Source organism: Sander vitreus, unplaced genomic scaffold, assembly GCF_031162955.1.
Source record: "Sander vitreus isolate 19-12246 unplaced genomic scaffold, sanVit1 ctg342_0, whole genome shotgun sequence".
Classification (NCBI taxonomy): Eukaryota; Metazoa; Chordata; class Actinopteri; order Perciformes; family Percidae; genus Sander; species Sander vitreus.
In genome coordinates, this window is record NW_027595480.1 from 28,480 (window position 1) to 42,866 (window position 14,387).

Below are 14,387 nucleotides of genomic sequence, written 5' to 3' on the forward strand. Positions count from 1 at the left end.
GGCAGTGATAGATCTACTAAACAACAACCTTGTAACTGAAAAACATTTCAATGCTACATTTCAAATGTTCAGAATCCATCACTCATCATTCATTATTATAGTATAATTATTTTAGGAATTATGCATGACATATTTTTAAGCATTTTGCAAAAAGTGCATGTACGCCCTGCAGTACTCCAGAGTACCCCCAGAGGTACGCATACCCACATTTGAGAAACACTGCTCTAAACTGTGACAGGTTATTCTATGTTTGTGCAGTGTTGTACTTTATAAAACAGGCAAATTCACTATGATATATAAGTCACTCGTCATTGTGATGACCTTTATCTGCCGAAATGAAATGTATTTTCCCTGAGCTGAATTGAAAATGTGGGACCAGCAGGGGTGGGGCTGAGGGCTCTCTAAACCCTGTCTGCCTCTGCTCTGACCTGATTGGCTGATTCGTCAATCTGTCAGGGGGCTTACAGACGGGGGGCTGATTAAAGAAGATTACGACCGAGCGAGAGGGGGAGAGTGTGTACTGGCATCACACTCTGGTCACCACAGCAATGGCTTCACCATGGAAACACTGCAGCATTCTCCTCCTCTCTCTCCTTCTCCTCCATCTTCAGTCGTCCACTTGCCTCGACCGACAAGCTGCTGCCAGGTAGGTGAAGACGCAGAGAGACACAGACAGAGAGCACGTGTAACCTTGGGGCTTGTTGTTTTTGACCTCGGTCAGTGTATCTTTTGATGATACGAGATGCATTATTTTGCATACACTGACTGACCTCTCGTGGCTCTCTAATCTTTGACGCTTGACAAGATTACTGATGGGTTTCTACTGTTGGAGCCCCACCAGATGGTCGTTTTATTAACTGTGTTTGTTACTTCGTTAAAGCTGCATAAGTGATTTTCTTATTTGGTCATTTGGGGGCAGAGAGACAGAAAACCCAACATCTGGCACACCGCTGTCTTTGTGTTGGCGTTGTCTGATGGATGTGTGAGGACTATGGTTAACTGCTCCTCAGATCTCTGCAGGGTAAATCCAGACAGCTAGCTAGACTATCTGTCCAATCTGAGTTTTCTGTTGCACGACTAAAACTACTTTTGAATGTACACACGTTCCACCAAAACAAGCTCCTTCCTGAGGCTATTTTGCAGCGTCACTGTGGCTTTGTAGGGCAATTAGCGCCACCCACGACGATTGTGATTGGTTTAAAGAAATGCCAATAAACCAGAGCACAGGTTCTCCCATCCAGGAATGCTGTGTGGACTAGCCAGACCCTCCTCCGCAGCGCTGTGGAGGAAGGTCTGGCAAAAGCGAGACTACTTAAACGCAGAATCTTAGTTCAGGTGTCCGGGCCGCTGTGTCCGCTCAGGCTGAAGGTAGACTGGGCGCTAGTGACTCACTACCGCCTATTTTGAAGCGGCAATGTTGCTCTGCCATAGCCTGGCTGACCCCAGACCCTTCTCAGCTGTAACTGAGAAGGGTCTGGGGAAGCTTCATTCACAGCCCATTTCCAAAGGGGCGTCACCAACGGACGCCGCTCAAATGCCTCTGGGCGCCATTGGAGAGTAAAGCCCGCCTCAACGGTTGTGATTGGTGTAGAGCCCGCCTCAACGGTTGTGATTGGTGTAGAGCCCGCCTCAACGGTTGTGATTGGTGTAGAGCCCCCCTCACGATTGTGATTGGTGTAGAGCCCGCCTCAACGGTTGTGATTGGTGTAGAGCCCCCCTCAACGGTTGTGATTGGTGTAGAGCCCGCCTCAACGGTTGTGATTGGTGCCTCGATTTGGAGAAATTAGAAATGGGCTTGAATGGGCTCTTGGCCAGACGGACTTGCAGAGAAAATCTCACATTTGCCGGAAGTTCGTCAGGGTTTTCCAGGCTAGCTCTGCCAATAACCCAGAGCACTTTCTCATCCCATCCCTGAATGCTGAAAATAACAGTCGCGGTTTGAAACACATCGTTAACCTTGTGAAACGGTCAGAGTTCGGTTAGGTTTAGGCACTTACACCTGAAAGTCCGGACCAAGGTTCATGTTTTTGCATTTGATCCGGTTTTTGGTTTCAAAGTTTTGCTTTCACGCTGCAGTTATGCAAGCGCACTAAAGATCTCTACGTAACAAAACTACGTCCTGCCGTCATCACATACGTGAGCTGCGTCTCCAGATACTTAGAACTGATACTACTGACTGCTGCTCTCTCCTACTGACTGCTGCTCTCTCCTACTGACTGCTGCTCTCTCCTACTGACTGCTGCTCTCTCCTACTGACTGCTGCTCTCTCCTACTGACTGCTGCTCTCTCCTACTGACTGCTGCTCTCTCCTACTGACTGCTGCTCTCTCCTACTGACTGCTGCTCTCTCCTACTGACTGCTGCTCTCTCCTACTGACTGCTACTCTCTCCTACTGACTGCTGCTCTCTCCTACTGACTGCTACTCTCCTACTGACTGCTGCTCTCCTCTACTGACTGCTGTTCTCTTCTACTGACTGCTACTCTCTCCTACTGACTGCTGCTCTCTCCTACTGACTGCTGCTCTCTCCTACTGACTGCCGCTCTCCCTACTGACTGCTGCTCTCTCCTACTGACTGCTTCTCTCCTACTGACTGCTGCTCTCCTCTACTGACTGCTGCTCTCTCCTACTGACTGCTGCTCTCTCCTACTGACTGCTGCTCTCTCCTACTGACTGCTGCTCTCTCCTACTGACTGCTACTCTCTCCTACTGACTGCTACTCTCTCCTACTGACTGCTACTCTCCTACTGACTGCTGCTCTCCTACTGACTGCTGCTCTCCTACTGACTGCTGCTCTCTCCTACTGACTGCTGCTCTCCTACTGACTGCTGCTCTCTCCTACTGACTGCTGCTCTCCTCTACTGACTGCTGCTCTCTCTACTGACTGCTGCTCTCCCTACTGACTGCTGCCTCTCCTACTGACTGCTGCTCTCCTACTGACTGCTGCCTCTCCTACCGACTGCTGCCTCTCCTACTGACTGCTGCTCTCTCCCTACTGACTGCTGCTCTCCTCACTGACTGCTGCTCTCCCTCTACTGACTGCTGCTCTCTCCTACTGACTGCTGCTCTCTCCTACTGACTGCTGCTCTCCCCTACCGACTGCTGCTCTCCCTACTGACTGCTGCTCTCCCCTACTGACTGCTGCTCTCCCCTACTGACTGCTGCTCTCCTCTACTGACTGCTGCTCTCTCCTACTGACTGCTGCTCTCCTCTACTGACTGCTGCTCTTCCTACTGACTGCTGCTCTCCTCTACTGACTGCTGCTCTCTCCTACTGACCGCTGCTCTCCCCTACTGACTGCTGCTCTCCTACCGACTGCTACTCTCCTACTGACTGCTGCTCTCCCCTACTGACTGCTGCTCTCTCCTACTGACTGCTGCTCTCCTACTGACTGCTGCTCTCTCCTACTGACTGCTGCTCTCTCCTACTGACTGCTGCTCTCCTACTGACTGCTGCTCTCTCCTACTGACTGCTGCTCTCCTCTACTGACTGCTGCTCTCTCCTACCGACTGCTACTGACTGCTGCTCTCTCCCTACTGACTGCTGCTCTCTCCTACTGACTGCTGCTCTCTCCTACCGACTGCCGCTCTCCCCTACTGACTGCTGCCTCTCCTACTGCACCTGCCGCTCTCTCCTACTGACTGCTGCTCTCCCTACTGACCGCTACTCTCTCCTACCGACTGCTGCCTCTCCCTACTGACCGCTGCTCTCTCCTACTGACTGCTGCTCTCCTACTGACTGCTGCTCTCTCCTACTGACTGCTACTCTCTCCTACTGACTGCTGCTCTCCTCTACTGACTGCTGCTCTCCCCTACTGACTGCTGCTCTCCCCTACTGACTGCTGCTCTCCCTACTGACTGCTGCTCTCTCCTACTGACTGCTGCTCTCCCCTACTGACTGCTGCTCTCCCCTACTGACTGCTACTCTCTCCTACTCGACTGCTGCTCTCTCCTACTGACTGCTGCTCTCCTACTGACTGCTGCTCTCCTCTACTGACTGCTGCTCTCCCCTACTGACTGCTGCTCTCCCTCTACTGACTGCTGCTCTCCTCTACTGACTGCTGCTCTCTCCTACTGACTGCTGCTGTCACTGTACATTTACTACCACTCTCTGCTCTGATAGGCGACAGCTGTCTGCTCTGAGCGCTGACACCGTCTCTCTCTCACGTAGCCTACACACTAAGCACCGAGCTATACCTTAAAGGAGCTTCCCCGGTCTTATAACACAAGGAGAGCCTGCCAGAGCTTCCTGTATTTGGTCCGAAAGTCCGAAGCATCCAAAAAATGCTTTCACACTATAAACGAACAGGGGGGACATTTTCAAAATCCAGTTTCAAATTAGTTTGATAGTCTCAGTGATCTGATCTCAGTGTCCTATTTTAACAATAAAGAAAGTAAGACCTCTTCTTTGTATACGTAGTTTAGCACTACTTTTTCAGGAAGAATTTATCACTACGATCAACTTACTTATTTTCTGGATTTTGTATCATCATAGTCCCTAAACTTATGTAGAAATGCAGGAAATGGGATTCAAATAGAACAAAAAAAATAGCCGGAGGACTCCCAGACCCCTCTGTGTGTGTCCCCCTACTTCGTTACACCGTTGAAAATAGTCATAACTTTGAGTCGTGTTGTTAGTTCTGTGCCGAGGCTTCAGAGCGTGTGTCAAGAAATCACGGAAGTTTTCCGTGAAGCGTGTATTGAGGGCTTGATTTGCTGCAAAGCTTCAGTGCTTTGCCACGACCCGATGTGAGTCGAGTGAATGTCAGTTGTAGATTAGAGGCTGAAGTAGCCTACAAGATGCTAACGAGAGACTTCTGTAATGTCTGAAGTAGCCTACAAGATGCTAACGAGAGACTTCTGTAATGTCGGAAGTAGCCTACAAGATGCTAACGAGAGACTTTTGTAATATCTGAAGTAGTCTACAAGATGCTAACGAGAGACTTCTGTAATGTCTGAAGTAGCCTACAAGATGCTAACGAGAGACTTCTGTAATGTCGGAAGTAGCCTACAAGATGCTAACGAGAGACTTTTGTAATATCTGAAGTAGTCTACAAGAACCTGCTAACGAGAGACTTCTGTAATGTCGGAAGTAGTCTACAAGAACCTGCTAACGAGAGACTACTGTAATGTCTGAAGTAGTCTACAAGAACCTGCTAACGAGAGACTTCTGTAATGTCGGAAGTAGTCTACAAGAACCTGCTAACGAGAGACTTCTGTAATGTCGGAAGTAGCCTACAAGATGCTAACGAGAGACTTCTGTAATGTCGGAAGTAGCCTACAAGATGCTAACGAGAGACTTTTGTAATATCTGAAGTAGTCTACAAGAACCTGCTAACGAGAGACTACTGTAATGTCTGAAGTAGCCTACAAGATGCTAACGAGAGACTTCTGTAATGTTGGAAGTAGTCTACAAGAACCTGCTAACGAGAGACTTCTGTAATGTCGGAAGTAGCCTACAAGATGCTAACGAGAGACTTCTGTAATGTCGGAAGTAGCCTACAAGATGCTAACGAGAGACTTCTGTAATGTCTGAAGTAGTCTACAAGAACCTGCTAACGAGAGACTTCTGTAATGTCTGAAGTAGCCTACAAGATGCTAACGAGAGACTGTTGTAATGTCTGAAGTAGCCTACAAGATGCTAACGAGAGACTGTTGTAATGTCTGAAGTAGCGGTTGGGTTTAGGAAACACGCGGGACCTGATCCCCTGTCTCCTGGGTGAAAGTCCTGCCAATCCTCCCCCCCAACCAACCTCCCTATGCGGATTTTCGGGCCTTCATACTACTCTCTACCGTAGTCGCTCCTAATGCTACGTCCTCTTCTCATTGACTTTACATTGGCATTGTTTTCGTGGTGGCCACACGGATTTTCCCCCCATCCCGTGCCACCACGTGGTGCTCTGTTAACAGTTCCTGATCATTTCACGGAGTTCTGTGAGACCAGGCTGGGTAAAGTAGTACACTGAATCTGAATCGTACCATAGGAAGACAATGGTTTTGCTGGCGACGTGTTTCTAGCAACGCTTCTCGGTTAGATCGGCCCCTATGCGGAATTTGGTGCTCTCATACTTCCTGATAACTAACTGTCCAGATGCACCAATCAGGGCCATGGGGGCGGGGGTGTCTAACTGTTCAGATGCACCAATCAGGGCCAGGGGGGGTGTCTAACTGTCCAGATGCACCAATCAGGGCCAGGGGGGAGTGTCTAACTGTCCAGATGCACTAATCAGGGCCAGGGGGGAGTGTCTAACTGTCCAGATGCACCAATCAGGGCCAGGGGGGAGTGTCTAACTGTCCAGATGCACTAATCAGGGCCAGGGGGGAGTGTCTAACTGTCCAGATGCACCAATCAGGGCCAGGGGGGATTTGTCTAACTGCGTGTCAATCACTGCTCATGCACAGGCATTCATTCTCCCTTGTGGGGGGAGGGGCTTAGGAGACCGTTTTGGGCTTTAGCAGAAAGAGGGGAGGGACTGAGAAGTTGTTGATGTTCAAATATTTTGTCCTGGATCTTCACCATGCTACCTACAGCACCTGTAAGTAAGTGTTAAGTTGCCTCACCCTAACCATGCCTTAACCATTTCCTTGTGATGATTTTTCCCAAACCTGAGCCGCATCGTAGTAGCAGATATATAGTCGGTCGGGTTAGCTCAGTTGGTAGATCAGGCGCACATATATAGAGGTTTACTCCTCGACGCAGCGGCCGCGGGTTCGTTTCCAACCTGCGAATCTTTGCTGCATGTCATTCCCCCTCTCTTTCTCCTTTCATATCTTCAGCTGTTCTATGGAATTAAAGGCCTAAAATGCCCTAAAAATAACAATAAATCTGTATACATAATCCGGGCTTTTGCAGAATCATTCAATATCAACGTTCTTGCTGATTGCGTTGACGTGAACAAAACACAAATGGGATGATAATGTTGATCTGTTTGTGGTGTTACCTTTATGACCTGTGTGTGTCTGTGTGTGTGTGTGTGTGTGTGTGTGTGTGTCTCTGTCTGTCTGTGTGTGTGTGTATGTGTGTGTGTGTGTGTGTGTGTGTATGTGTGTGTGTGTGTGTGTGTGTGTGTGTGTGTGTGTGTGTGTGTGTGTGTGTGTGTGTGTGTGTGTGTGTGTGTGTGTGTGTGTGTGTGTGTGTGTGTGTGTGTGTGTGTGTGTGTGTGTGTGTGTGTGTGTGTGTGTGTCTGTGTGTCTGTGTGTGTCTGTGTGTGTGTGTGTGTGTGTGTGTGTGTCTGTGTGTGTGTGTGTGTGTGTGTGTGTGTGTCTGTGTGTGTCGTGTGTGTGTGTGTGTGTGTGTCTGTCTCTGTGTGTGTGTGTGTGTGTGTGTGTGTGTGTGTGTGTGTGTGTGTGTCTGTCTCTGTGTGTGTGTGTGTCTGTCTCTGTCTGTGTGTGTGTGTGTGTGTGTGTGTGTGTGTGTGTGTGTGTGTGTGTGTGTGTCTGTGTGTGTCTGTGTGTGTCTGTGTGTGTGTGTGTGTGTGTGTATGTGTCTGTGTGTGTGTGTGTGTGTGTGTGTGTGTGTGTATGTGTGTGTGTGTGTGTGTCTGTGTGTGTGTGTGTGTGTGTATGTGTCTGTGTGTGTGTGTGTGTGTGTGTGTGTGTGTGTGTGTGTGTGTGTGATGTGTGTGTGTGTGTCTGTCTCTGTGTCTGTGTGTGTGTCTGTGTGTCTGTGTGTGTGTGTGTGTGTGTGTGTGTGTGTGTGTGTGTGTGAATGTGTGTGTGTGTATGTGTGTGTGTGTGTGTGTGTGTGTGTGTGTGTGTGTGTGTGTCTGTGTGTCTGTCTCTGTGTCTGTGTGTGTCTGTGTGTGTGTGTATGTGTGTGTGTGTGTGTGTGTGTGTGTGTGTGTGATGTGTGTGTGTGTGTGTGTGTGTCTGTCTCTGTGTGTGTGTGTGTGTGTGTGTCTGTCTCTCTCTGTGTATATGTGTGTGTGTCTGTCTCTCTCTGTGTGTGTGTGTGTGTGTGTGTGTGTGTGTGATTGTATGATTATGTAATCATTGCAATCCCACAATCCACAGTCCTTTCCTCATAAACAAGAGGAGCTAATCCTTTTTTTTTGGCTGTCATTGAGTCGGGAGGAGGATTTGACGACTCTATGCCTCTTGTTCCAAACAAAGCACAATTATAATACAAGTAATACGTGCTGAGAAAAATGTGAAATATATTTTATTCTCCTTTTAATGAGAGGCAGAACGTTCCCAGACCGAGGGCAGAGGAGCGTCCACTGGGCTCCTTTAAAGACTGATTCAACCTCAAATGAACACGGCCCCTTAACTCAACATCTGGGGCAGTTTCACGGAATCGCAACATAATCCTAATGTAATAACTGATTAGTTTGTGTTGGATCCCATGCGTATCACAGTGGGGGGTCTGGGTGTCCTCCCCCAGGGAAAGTTTTGAGCATCAGCAACTTCATTTCCTGCATTCTGACACACTCTCATGCACCAATTTACGGTGGAAATCCCTTTATTTAGCCTATATGTGAAGAAAAACACAGATGACAATTCAAAAGATATCAAAAATATAATGTAAAGTATGTTGTTGTGTGTCATTGGGCATTTTTAAGAGGGTTTATGGAAATCCTGGAGCTTTCTTAGTGGGTATACTGCGTATACCTGCGTATCACGTAGACTACACCACTGCATAGAATACTAAGCTATTAACATATTTGTTGGCAGGATTGAAGATGAATCATGTTGTAATGATAAACATAACATCCTCAGGATTAACTGTGCACGGCTGCCTTCAGGGCCGGCTCGAGCCCTTTGGTTGCCCTAGGCGAGATTGAGTTTTGCGCCCCCCCCCCACCTTAGTCTCGCAGTGCCAGATCACGGCGCTGTGTCAGCGATAGAGTAGCAGTGTATGTTCATTTCACTTGCATGTAAGTTAGATGGCACCAACATTTGGTCTAATCATAACTGGTCTGGCAACCCAAAGGCCAGGGCTTTGTTTCCAGATCTGTGTGCATGCTGACTTATGATGGGGGGGGGGGGGTCTGGGGGTCCTCCCCCTGAACATTTTGACCATTTAACACTTCATTTCCTGCATTCAGGTGTATTTTTTTGCACCTATTTCTACCTTTTTCTGAATCAATTCATGCTGGAAATACCTTTATGTAAAGGCAAACATAGATTATACTCAAATATAAAACATAATGGGATATTTAGCAGGAAGGCTCTCAGGAAATCTGTATTACTTTCATCTATTTATTCTCCTTTGCATCGACTTTTCTAATTCTATCTGAGTCAGCACACATGTAGCCTAGCATCAGTTACTCCTCCTCCTCTTCGTCTTTTGTTGGGGAAGTAACCTCCTTAATGTGCATATGACAATTATTCAGCTTAATGATACATTCATTCATTTTAATGGATTAATAAACCCCTGGACTGTAATATTTCAGATGTGTTTGAGCAAGATTTCTGCTCATGTTCAAAACTTTGTGCACATTTAAAATATAACTCATCTGTGCTCTCTGAGATTTGGAGGAGTCGTGATATTTTGAGAAATATAAAGTGATAATAGGCTATTACAAGAATAAAGTCACTATATTTCAGAAAATAATCCACCTGCACCACAGCCTGCTGTGTATTATGTGATATCTCTGCTGATACGGTAGATCTCAGACCGTCTGACAGACTCAGAGCCCCGTTTGGGTCTCTGGTCTCTGAATGAGACAACGTTTGGGGAAGTGTCTGAACGCTGCTCTACATCGGAGGTGGAAACCCAAAACTACGGCAGAAATACACGGAGCTCAAACGGGACACATCTGCTGCAGCATGTCCACAGCAGAGCGCGTCCTTTATAAACCTGAAGCTGCACAGACCATGAAGACGCGCTGCAGCAGCTCCGTGGTCTGTACCGCTGCTCGTCTCTGTTGTTACAGCGAGAGAGGACACTAAGAACGCTGCTCGTCTCTGTTGTTACAGCGAGAGAGGACACTAAGAACGCTGCTCGTCTCTGTTTCTACAGAGAGAGAGGACACTAAGAACGCTGCTCGTCTCTGTTTCTACAGCGAGAGAGGACACTAAGAACGCTGCTCGTCTCTGTTTCTACAGCGAGAGAGGACACTAAGAACGCTGCTCGTCTCTGTTGTTACAGCGAGAGAGGACACTAAGAACGCTGCTCATCTCTGTTTCTACAGCGAGAGAGGACACTAAGAACGCTGCTCGTCTCTGTTGTTACAGCGAGAGAGGACACTAAGAACGCTGCTCGTCTCTGTTGTTACAGCGAGAGAGGACACTAAGAACGCTGCTCGTCTCTGTTGTTACAGCGAGAGAGGACACTAAGAACGCTGCTCGTCTCTGTTGTTACAGCGAGAGAGGACACTAAGACACACCGGTCTGCTTCAGAGCTCCGTGTGGCTGAGAGGGCGCCGTAGGATGATCATGTTTAATAAACATGTTTTATTTTGCATGTCATTCTAGTTCTATTATTAAAGAGAAGTAGACCTAAGGGCGACACGGCGCCCCCAACACATTTGACGCCCTAGGCAATCACCTAGTTCTCCTATAGCAATCACCTAGTTCTCCTCCTATAGCAATCACCTAGTTCTCCTCCTATAGCAATCACCTAGTTCTCCTCCTATAGCAATCACCTAGTTCTCCTCCTATAGCAATCACCTAGTTCTCCTCCTATAGCAATCACCTAGTCCTCCTATAGCAATCACCTATTTCTCCTATAGCAATCGCCTAGTTCTCCTCCTATAGCAATCACCTAGTCCTCCTATAACAATCACCTAGTTCTCCTATAGCAATCACCTAGTTCTCCTATAGCAATCACCTAGTTCTCCTATAGCAATCACCTAGTTCTCCTCCTATAGCAATCACCTAGTTCTCCTCATAGCAATCACCCTAGTTCTCCTCATAGCAATCACCTAGTTCTCCTCCTATAGCAATCACCTAGTTCTCCTATAGCAATCACCTAGTTCTCCCTATAGCAATCACCTAGTTCTCCTCATAGCAATCACCTAGTTCTCCTCCTATAGCAATCACCTAGTTCTCCTCCCATAGCAATCACCCTAGTTCTCCTCCCTATAGCAATCACCTAGTTCTCCTCCTATAGCAATCACCTAGTTCTCCTCATAGCAATCACCTAGTTCTCCTCCTATAGCAATCACCTAGTTCTCCTCCCTATAGCAATCACCTAGTTCTCCTATAGCAATCACCTAGTTCTCCTCTATAGCAATCACCTAGTTCTCCTCCCATAGCAATCACCCTAGTTCTCCTCCTATAGCAATCACCTAGTTCTCCTATAGCAATCACCTAGTTCTCCTATAGCAATCACCTAGTTCTCCTCCTATAGCAATCACATAGTTCTCCTCCTATAGCAATCACCTAGTTCTCCTCCTATAGCAATCACCTAGTCCTCCTATAGCAATCACCTAGTCCTCCTATAGCAATCACCTAGTTCTCCTCCTATAGCAATCACCTAGTTCTCCTCATAGCAATCACCTAGTCTCTCCTATAGCAATCACCTAGTTCTCCTATAGCAATCACCTAGTTCTCCTCCCATAGCAATCACCTAGTTCTCCTCCTATAGCAATCACCCTAGTTCTCCCTATAGCAATCACCTAGTTCTCCTCATAGCAATCACCTAGTTCTCCTCCCATAGCAATCACCTAGTTCTCCTCATAGCAATCACCTAGTTCTCCTCCTATAGCAATCACCTAGTCCTCCTATAGCAATCACCTAGTTCTCCTCCTATAGCAATCACCCAGTTCTCCTCCTATAGCAATCACCTAGTCCTCCTATAGCAATCACCTAGTTCTCCTATAGCAATCACATAGTTCTCCTATAGCAATCACCTAGTTCTCCTATAGCAATCACCTAGTTCTCCTATAGCAATCACCTAGTTCTCCTATAGCAATCACATAGTTCTCCTATAGCAATCGCCTAGTTCTCCTCCTATAGCAATCACCTAGTTCTCTCCTATAGCAATCACCTAGTTCTCTCCTATAGCAATCACCTAGTTCTCCTCCTATAGCAATCACCTAGTTCTCCTATAGCAATCACCTAGTTCTCCTATAGCAATCACCTAGTTCTCCTCCTATAGCAATCACCTAGTTCTCCTATAGCAATCACCTAGTTCTCCTCCTATAGCAATCACCTAGTTCTCCTCCTATAGCAATCACCTAGTTCTCCTCCTATAGCAATCACCTAGTTCTCCTCCTATAGCAATTACCTAGTTCTCCTCCTATAGCAATCACCTAGTTCTCCTATAGCAATCACCTAGTTCTCCTCCTATAGCAATCACCTAGTTCTCCTCCTATAGCAATCACCTAGTTCTCCTCCTATAGCAATCACCTAGTTCTCCTATAGCAATCACCTAGTTCTCCTATAGCAATCGCCTAGTTCTCCTATAGCAATCACCTAGTTCTCCTATAGCAATCGCCTAGTTCTCCTCCTATAGCAATCACCTAGTTCTCCTATAGCAATCACCTAGTTCTCCTATAGCAATCACCTAGTTCTCCTCCTATAGCAATCACCTAGTCCTCCTATAGCAATCACCCAGTTCTCCTCCTATAGCAATCACCTAGTCCTCCTATAGCAATCACCTAGTTCTCCTCCTATAGCAATCACCTAGTTCTCCTCCTATAGCAATCACCTAGTTCTCCTATAGCAATCACCTAGTTCTCCTCCTATAGCAATCACCTAGTTCTCCTATAGCAATCACCTAGTCCTCCTATAGCAATCACCTAGTTCTCCTCCTATAGCAATCACCTAGTTCTCCTCCTATAGCAATCACTAGTTCTCCTATGAATCCCCTAGTTCTCCTCCTATAGCAATCACCTAGTCCTCCTATAGCAATCACCTAGTTCTCCTCCTATAGCAATCACCTAGTCCTCCTATAGCAATCACCTAGTTCTCCTCCTATAGCAATCACCTAGTTCTCCTCCTATAGCAATCACCTAGTTCTCCTATAGCAATCACCTAGTTCTCCTCTATAGCAATCACCCTAGTTCTCCTCCTATAGCAATCACCTAGTTCCTCTATAGCAATCACCTAGTTCTCCTCTAGCAATCACCTAGTTCTCCCTATGACTGCTCAGCATCACCTAGTTCTCCTCCCATACGATCACCTAGTTCTCCCATAGCATATCGCAGTTCTCCTATAGCAATCACCTAGTTCTCCTCCTATAGCAATCACCTAGTTCTCCTATAGCAATCACCGGCCCTGGCTGCCTTAGTGACTACATAAAGGCCAGTAAGTCTATCACCATTATTTTCACAAATAAGCTGATTTATATTTGCTAATAATATGTTGGATTCATGTTAAGACATGAATCCAATCCAAAAAATTAACAATAATTTGGTGGCCCCCCTGCAGTGACTCTGAGGACCCCCTAGGGGCCCCGGACCCCCTGTTGAAGATCTCAACTGGATTTGAATTGAACTTTAACTACAGACAGTCGATGTATTGAAACTCTGTCCTCGTCGTCGCCTCTCTCGACCTCTTGATCTGCACAAACAACTTGAATGTTGCTTTTTTAATTAAAAGCAATCAGAGCATGCTGTTTTGGTGTTAAGCTGATTGTTTTTTCTACTACACCAGTCTCTCTCTCTGTAATGTGGGTCAGAGAACAGACCGTCTCTGTTCCAGACTGATTGCTCGTCTGTTATCTAAAGGCTCTGACCCACCAACCCGATAATCGGCCGTCTGACAGTCTGGCGAGGTCGCTGACTCGAGTCTGGTCGGTGTGTTCGTGCCGTCGTCCGTCAGAGGGGCCGTCGGCTTTAATTTGGGCTGATTGGACTTGTTGAGTGCCAGTGGGCAGTCAGACTCCATGACCCATTACTAGAAATGAGGAGCGGGATGAGCGTGACTAGAGTCTCTCAAAATCTTTTAAACTGACCTTTGTTGATCTGAAATGAAGACAGATTCAGCAGCTAGACCCACGTGACGCGTTCGTCCAATCAGCTGCCGGTTTTCATGTTTTACAGATTAGCGCCGCCTGCTGTTATGGAGACGTATTACGTCTCGCGCACGCGCAGAACGTACGCTCATGTCGGCATCTCTTCGGTGAGTTCTGAGGCACTTTTTGGACCTCTGGAGACTGATCAGTCTGACTGGCTTTCTGCTGACAGTCGGCCGTCAGGTTGGTGGGTCAGGGCCTTTAGATGCTAATCCGTCGGGTGAACGTCTGGGTCACTGGGGACTCAAAACCTCACAGGTTCATCTCCCACTCTCTACTTTTAACCTTCATAATTGATTTTTGTTGAGGGTGATTTAACATACTGTCATTATGTTACTTTACATGTTCTCTCATTCTCATAGTTCTCTCAACTCGAGAAACGTGTACACGTACCTGTTCACACCTGTACATGCTAACTGTTCTCCATCATTCATGCTCTGTTCTCTTCCACCCTCCTATTGCATTACTGCATTACTGCATCCAT